The sequence below is a fragment of the Cupressus sempervirens genome, chromosome 3 (genome assembly GCF_028749045.1).
Source record: "Cupressus sempervirens isolate cs-2001-9-10 chromosome 3, ASM2874904v1, whole genome shotgun sequence".
NCBI classification, from domain to species: Eukaryota; Viridiplantae; Streptophyta; class Pinopsida; order Cupressales; family Cupressaceae; genus Cupressus; species Cupressus sempervirens.
This window is the reverse complement of record NC_143120.1, coordinates 869104912-869113876: the sequence shown is the minus strand read 5'-3', so window position 1 is coordinate 869113876 and position 8965 is coordinate 869104912.

Here is an 8965-nt window from a genome sequence, read left to right as displayed (position 1 = left end):
TTAAGATTTAACTTAATGAAATGGAATAGGTGTATGCTAAAAAATTAACCCTAGAGTACACCCTAATCAATCTGACGTTTGGTTACTTTGGTAAGATTCATATATGCAATTTTGATACTTAAAATGAGACTTTGATGGAAAATAAAAACAACAAAAGTATTACAGCTTATTTCTATTAAACTAGCCTTAGGAATCATGTTAGCAACTAGAGGAACAAATGGTTCGAACGTAAATTTAAACATTCTCTACGGTGTCTATGCATTTCAAGTTTAAGTTGGTACTTAAACATAGAGGTATTCATTATGAACATATGTTGTTTAAGGTACAAACACACTTCCGCACAACCTTAGAAATGGATGACAACAATAGGAGCCAATAGCTAAATAAAACATTGTACAATCAAACATGTATACAAACAATATAATAGCAACTAATGCTTACCATAAAAAATTGAGCTTTCGCCAACCACAAGCAATTAAAATGTTAGTTTATACTTTCACCTATTCGATCTAAGTTATACCTGTTGATTGCACAGAAAAATAAGGCAACAATTAAACTAAACAATCAAAAGCAAGAACCAATTGCATGAAGAAAATAAAACAAGATTAAAAAAAATCCAGTAGAACCATACCAAATGAATTTTGTTGAATCAAAGAATGGGAACGAGTTATGGTATTTGCAAATGTATAAATTAACAATTTTTTTTTTTAATTATGAACATACAAAAGAAAGTAATTAAGTATCATCAAAATAACCTCTACAATTGCTTTCTAGGTACAAATGGTTTCTATAAATTGTACTAATCTTATTGATTGCATTAACAGGAATGATAGATTACATCCCAGGTATCACCCCAATGCACCCAAAAGATTTCCCATCTGATATCCAATCAGGAAACCCATCAAATCCTATGCATCAGCTTATTTTGCAACAGATACCTATTCTGGAGGAAGCCACATGGGTTGTAAGCAGCACAGTCTATGAACTTGAAAGCCAAGCAAATGATGTCATTGCAGAAGAATCTCCTCTCTTACACTCAATTGGTCCCTTACTACCCTCAATTTACTTTGAAGGAGAAGGTAAACAACATGACTTCTCCATAGAAAGTTTGTGATCATTAAGCCTATAGTCAGAATCTAATTGCCTACCATGGCTGGATTCAAACCCTAAAAGTTCCTTTTTGTATGTTTCATTTGGAAGCTTTTCTCAACTATCTAAAGTTCAAGCACAAGAGATAGCAACAGGACTGATGGAAAGCGAGTAGGTATTCTCTAGCCTGTATAAACTACAGATACAATATTCATAGCAAATGTTTATAAAAAAGGACAACACATAAGCGACTATTAATCTAAATTGCAAAAAAAGGATGAAATAAAGAAACGTATTAGATATCAGTGCAATACCTACAAAGTATAAGTTTTTGAAAATGACTATAAGAAAATATTGAGGTAGACTGCTATACTAATTAAATTGGGTCATTGTTGTTTGTATTTATATTGTTTACCTGAAGATGTTTTTTGGTGACAGGTCAAACATCCTAGCTTTTGTGCATGCAGACTGCAGTAGGATAGTTCTGACGTGGGCCAATTATCTATAGTTAGACCATATTCAATATTGAATATTGCTATAAAAACACAAGATAATTTGGATCATATTCAAATTGAACTCACTAGCCATAGCGGCATAAGAATTTGAGTTCAATTTGAATATTGAAGCCTTCAGTTGTGAGTACCTCATCCCAATCACAAAGAGAGATTCACCATGATGTTTCTAGGTAAGGAATGGAGATAGCGCCCGACAGCTCATTTGCAGGGACATTCCTGCACTAAACCTATGCATATATTCTAGTCTTGTCAATAGCAATTTGAAGCCATCAGATCCATGTTAAGATTGATCCATGTTAGTGTATTATCACAAACAAAAGAATAACTCAACCTAACTCGTCAAGAAGTACGCACTCGAGGACGATCAAGGGTCCAAGTCATATTTCTGGCCCCTAAACATATCCAGATTCTTATGTTCGCGCCCTTTCAATAGTAGGGGATTTCGCAGTGGGACTTGTTCAATTTAGTTTTTTATATAGCGCCTACTCCATTCACATGGCACCGATCACCTTGATGACTTCCTTTGTGGGACTTGTTGAATTTTGTTATTTATATAGCACCTTCTCCATTAGTGTATCTTTTCATTAAAGAAAAATAGATCATTTCTTGAAGCCCATTGCAAATGCGGATTCACTGTCTTGTTTGCCATTTTTTATTTGGAGTGAGTTAGTGATTTATTCCTTGGTTAGTGCCACACTTTTTGGCGCTAACTTCTCCACCTATTTGGTTGCCTCCGCTTAATCAACTCTACGCAATTTGGAGACTACATGTTCAACATTGTTGTTCCTTCCTTCCACACAACATGTGCACTATTTTGGTGGCGATTTAGGCAATGCATCTTTATGTGAGGCCACATATTTTCTTGGACCTCTTCATCTGCCTTGGACTCTGCCTTGAGTGACTATGCTCCATTGCATTTGGGTAGTTTCTTTTCCAATAGACTGCAGTATCTAATTTCAATGGTAATTTTTTGGAGTGAACTTACTTGAATATTCACGTCAACGACTTCCTTTCCAGCAAAAAAGTATCTGGTAATGCCGGCTTGGCACCAAATTTAGGGTAGACCCGTACAGATGGCCCCACACACATCCAATGGCTACGAGCACCCGACATAGCACATTCTCAACACACGCCAGTAGTTGGCTACTAGGAAAATAATGGAAAACAATTATGCGTCCCCAATGTTTCACATGAATTATCGAAAGAGTGAAAAACGGTGAAAAAAATGATATAAAAAGGAATAGGTAACAAACAAATGACCTTTTTAGCTTGAATTAATTAACAAAACATGATGTGGAGAATCATTTAACAACATGTAGTGAATTAGTTGCCTATTAATTGCATGAGACAACTGACTGTACGTGAGACACACAAAAAAAATCTATTTTAGAGCTATCGGTCCATAGGAGAAGCCTGTCAGCTTAATTAATCTTAATAATAATAAATAACCTAGGCTTCGACCGTTTACCTATCAAAAAAATTGTTTATTTAAAATTAATTAACAAAAAAATTATAAACATGGATAAAGTAAACTTTAAAAATAAAAAATTTACTTAACATATTTTCCTTTCTAGATATCTTTAAAAAAAATTAAAACTCGTATTGTATATATTTATAAATATTATTCTATTTTAACCATTTAATAAATATTACTATAGTAACAAGATTATTCTTTTTCCAAAAATAAAAATATAGAATTTATTTAACATTTCTTTCTTTGTATATATTTTAAAATAGATAAAGATTATGTTAAAATTTCATAATATCTTTATATAGTTATAAATAATAAAAATTATTGGTAAAAAGTTTTTCCCAATATTCTAATTAAAAAATTAGAAATTTTTCATTCTAGTTAATCGGTGTTCAAAGTGCAAGCACTGAGGGAAACAAGAACAAGGAAGAAAACCCCTAGTCTTATCAAGGATGCATCATGTCTACTTCAAAATATATTTGCCTTTGTTTTTTAACAAAGGACTTTGAGAAGGCATACCTTCTCTTACATAAAAAATAATTTAATGCATCTTCCCTTTGAGGTTTGGAAGAAAGAGACTTCAAACTCATAGTGGTAGATAGAAAGTCAAGCATGAAGGAGACTATAAGAAGCTAATAGGGTGACACAAGATAGCTTTATGTCCAAACTAAAGAGGTAGAGTACTCACTTACCAAGATAGTAGAGAGAGAGAGAGAGAGAGAGAGAGATTAAAGTGACTTGTCAAGAAAGGTGCCTAAGTAATTTACGATGCTTGCGACTTGATTCAAGAGATAGTATCAAAGTTATAGATAGATAGCCAAAGATAGATAGACAAGTTAAAACCTTTCCCAACCAAAGAGTGTAGCCAAGAAATCAAGGTAACATTTCAAAAAAAAGAAGATCCTAATATGCTGACATAGATGAAGAAGGTAGAAAAGATCAAGAGTGGTAAGACCAAAGAGCCATTTAAAGAAAGTTTAAACACAAGAGACATAGCAAAGCAAAGTCAAATGATGAAACCCCCCTTAGAAGCAACACAAGCAAAATGTTTGGACTAGGAGGGAAATGTTTTGGACTTTTTTAAGTATTTTTTTTTAATAGTGTTTGTGTTTTTGAAGTTTTGTAATTTTATTTTTTTTTTGAATAAAAACACACAATGAAATCATGCAAAAGAAAGAAAGAAATATAAGGCTCAATTTGATGGATGTGTCCCCCTTTTGTTTTGATGCAGGAGCATCCTAGGTTGCATTTCTATCCTACTTGGCAGATTATGTGCTATGTTATCATTCTGAACATGTTTGATAACTTCATTGTTGACTGGTTTAGTGAAAGTTTTATGTTTGCGTTCACCGAGTGACTCAGGTTCTTCTTTCAGCAAGTCGATTTATGTGCTATGTTCATCGAGTGCCTTAGTGACTCTTTGTTGTTGTTGTTTAGTGATGTCTTGTTCTTCTTTCACCGAGTTGTTTGTTTGGTTCCTATATATGAGCCGACTTGCATGTTTAATTTGTGCTTATAATTTAATGTGTTGGATCAATCATTGGGATGTGTGTAGATCATTATTTGGTCAACCTTCTCCATATGATGATTTAGAATCTTTTGGAAGTAATTTTGGCAAGTATAAATATAGGATCTCAGCCTAGGTTTAAGAGAGAGTTCATTAGGAACAAGAGATGGAGTTAAAATCTGGAAAAGAGATCATAGATCTTGCATGCTAGAGAATATTTGATGTGTATTTGAATCTTTGTATTGGGCATAACCTAGAAGGCATTATAGTCAAGCATGTATGATTTAATTTTGATGAATTAACGAAAGATCTTGATTCTCTCCCCTTTTTAATGTTGTCTCTTGATGAATTTCTTTCATTGTGTTAACTCGATCAAGTTGTGTGGTAATTAGGTGAGCCTTTAGCACTAGTTATCATCCATCCATTGTGTCAGATGGTATTAGAGTAAACATTTTAACCTTGTGAAGATTAAATCATGTAGAACCCTAAGTGGATTTGGTTATAGGGTGGTACATCTGGGATTTAAGTTGTAGCCTACAAAGGGTTACGATCTTGTAGGAACCCATTGTCAAAATGGTGTGTGGTAGAGGAAATGTTGGTAATGTAATTATGGATATGTTGAGACAAATTGCAGCTAGGTTAGATGTGGTTGAGATGTCCCAAAATAGATTAGTACATCTTGATGATGTTAGAGATAAAGGGGGAGCACCTAGAGCACCAAACCCCACTCTTAAACCCGAGGTGGAATCTGATGAGGAAAGATTGTTAAGAACTTTGTCTAGGGAACATTCTAAGCCCGACATAGAGGTTACAAGTTATGATGGAAGGTTGGACACCAACACTTTATTGGACTAGATCTTTGAGATAGAGAAATTCTTTGAGTTTGAGGGCACCCCTGATAATAAAAAGTGAAGATCTAGAGGTTAGTAAGTTAAAACTTCATGCCTTGCTTTGGTGGGAGCATTTGTAAATTGATAGATAGAGAAAGGGCAAAGAAAATATTTTAGCATGGTTGAACATGGTGAACAAATTGAAGAAGTTTCTTTTGGTTAATTACCAACTCAATATGTTGAGAAAGATGCAAAATTTGAGGCAAAAGGATATGAGTATGAAAGAGTATAGTGAGGAGTTCTACAAATTAGACATTAGATATAGACATGTTGATGATGAGATAGAGAAAGGGGCTAGATATTTGAATGGTTTGAGAAATTTGATTCAAGATGACATTAGATTTGTGAAAGTGGATAGTGTGGAAGAAGCATATAAATATGTCTTGAAAGATGGGGAGATCTTGACAAAGAAGCATGAACAAAGACAGAGAGGTAGAGGTGGAAGATTCCATAGAGGCAGAGGTAGATCTTATGGATAAAATACCAAATCTGACAATACTGGGCAAGATAAGGGAAAATTTGAATGTAAAAGCGATGAGAAAGGTAAGACTAAGTGGAAAGATGGTAGTTCTTACCGAGGAAGAGGTAGTTCTTAACGTGGTGGTTATGGAAGAGGGGATTTCATGGAATCTATTTGAAATGTGGTGAAGAGGGACATAAAGCCTTTGAATGTAAGAAAATTAAAGGTGGCATTAGAAATGCTTTGATCCATGGAGAATATGTGAATCCACCGAATGGACCTAAAAAGGGGGGAAGTTTGATGGTGAGGAGAACTTTGTGTATTCAAAGAAATGTTGAAGAATCCCTCACGAGGAGAAATCTTTTCAAGACTAGATGCAAGATTGTAGGAAAATACTGCAAGGTAATCATTGACAATGGTAGTTCAAAAAATCTGGCATTAGTAGAGCTGGTTAATAAGTTACAATTATAGAGGATGAGACACCCTAAACCCTATCAAGTTGCTTGGATTAAGGATGAGCATAAGTTGTTGATAAGTGAACAATGGCTCATGGAATTCAAAATTGGGAACTACTATGATAAAATTATGTGTGATATTATGCCTATGGATTGTTGCCATGTACTTTTGGATAAACCTTGGTAATATAATAGAAAAGCATTGCATGATGGTAGATTGAATCAATATACTATTTGGGAAAATGGAAAGAGACAAGTCTTGTTACCTTTGATAGAGGCACCTGATGAAAATATTGTACCATGGTACAAGTTTGCGTGGATAATGAAAATCAATTTGTGAAAGATATGAGGAAAGAAAAAGTTTTGTTGTTGTGATTCCTAGTGCACCAAGTAATGCTAATATTTACTAAGGTCCAACAGAAGTTGAAAAGTTGCTCACTGAGTATCATGAGATTTTTCAGAGAATGTACCTAAAGGTTTACCACCAATAAGGAGTACAAGTCATTATATGGACCTAATTCCTTCAACTAGTCTTTTAAACAAAGTACCTTATAGATTGATACCGACTAAGAATGAAGAACTTAGCAGGCAAATGCAGGAATTGTTGCAGAAAGGTTTGATCAAAGAAATTTTTGAGTCCATGTGTTGTCTTTAATGACTCTAGACCTAATGGATTAAGCATTGATCATAGTTGACATTCAATATCATTTGATGAGAACCTCATAATTATAAATATGATTTTTTTTGTTTGGTAAGTTATTTCTTGATTATTCAGTACAAGTTTGGTGTTCTAAGGATTATCCATAAATTTTCATTTGCTGGGAGAGTCGCGTAGAATTATTTAGTCAAGTAGATGAGATAAAGGTATACCCAACTGATTCTTATGGAGCTTGATGTGTATGAGGTCTTATGACCTCAAGTCTATGTTGGTTTGTTGTGTGTCCTTAATTTGTTGATAATGCAGTGAATTAAATCATTATGTTTTTAATTAGTGATATTGCAACTTTATGCATTATTTCGAATCAGGAGTAGCAAGAAAAAACACAAACACATCAATCCATTTCTCTTACAAATATTTATTTGTCAAGATTATTCCCTTTCCCTATATCTATATGTCCCTACAACCAATGTTGTGAGATATTTACTCTAAAGAGATAACAATATGCAACGGATTTCAATAATGTCTATTACTGACAATAAAGTCATTACCAATTCTCATTATGCTGAAGATAGTCTATTATTTCAGAAAAATGTAGAAAAGGGGTTTTTAATTTGATGGAAATGTTCAGGTTGTACTATGTTATTTCATGTTCAAAAATCTCACATGAGAAAACAAAAAAATTGATGGTTCAACATGGCTCTATTACTCTTCAAGGATTCCTCGAGGTTGGAAAAAATTAAACGTGGTGAAATCATGAGATAACTTTGTATAGCTTTTAAAATTGAGCTATCACTCAAAGACATGTGATTGAGAATTAAAAATTCAAGTAGGGAAATAAGCTCCTATCTTTGTCTAGAAAAATACAAGTTGACAATACATTTTTCCTTGCTACATGTGTACTACTCATGTTGGATACCTTCAAAATAAGGATACAAAGATTTGATAAAACTTATTTTTCAATTTCTATGGGCCAAATGTAATGGTGTTAGAGGAATCATATCTATTTCATGGGCTCACTCTATTTATCCCAAATGTAAGGGTAGTTTGGGACTTATATATAGACCCCAAAACACAAGGGTTTTGTTTGGCCACCAAATGGATTATTAGATTTGTCCACGGGGATGAACCATGGAAGATTCTTGAAAGGAATCATAAAAAACTTTCCATAATCAAGGGGAGATGACATCATGTGGGATGGCTTGACAAGGTTCTTCATGCCTCTTTTTTATCAGATAAAGCTTCTCTCACCCTTCATTCTATATGCAAGGTTTGGCAACATAATTATTTTCTTCTATTTGGTGGAATAAACATATTTGCTATCATGATCAACCCATTGCTTTAAGCTTTCCAAAAGAGCCCTATGTTATATCCAAGAAGAGAGTCAATAATGTTAAAAATCATTGGGATTTTCATGCTATGAGTTGGTTGGGACATGGAAATATATTAAAGAGTAGTTTAACCTAACTAATAAGCCCAAAACATTTATGAGCTTTGTTAAGTCCTTAGTACCATTGGAAATGAGTATGAATTTATGCACTCCAATTCACTACAACTTCTACAAAGATTGATTATGACTATCATCTTATCCTTTTCTACAATTTTTCCTTAAAAAAAAGTTCTACTTCAATTACTTCCTAACTTTCCCTTAAAGCCTTGACTGAATTCTAAATGGAATTGTAGATTTAATGAAAAAAATTGGTCAAAGCTATTTGCACAAATATGAAAATTGAAAGCCAACTCAGATGCACAATTAATTGCTTGGAAGATTTTACATTGCAAACTGTCCACAATGGACATGCTAAAATGTATGATGGTCCCGCCAATTAAGTCCATTAATTTTGTCAAAGGCCTAAAAACATGAGTGATATTTTTTGGGGATGTTATTTTGTCAAGAAATAATTGTTCCAATCTTTAATA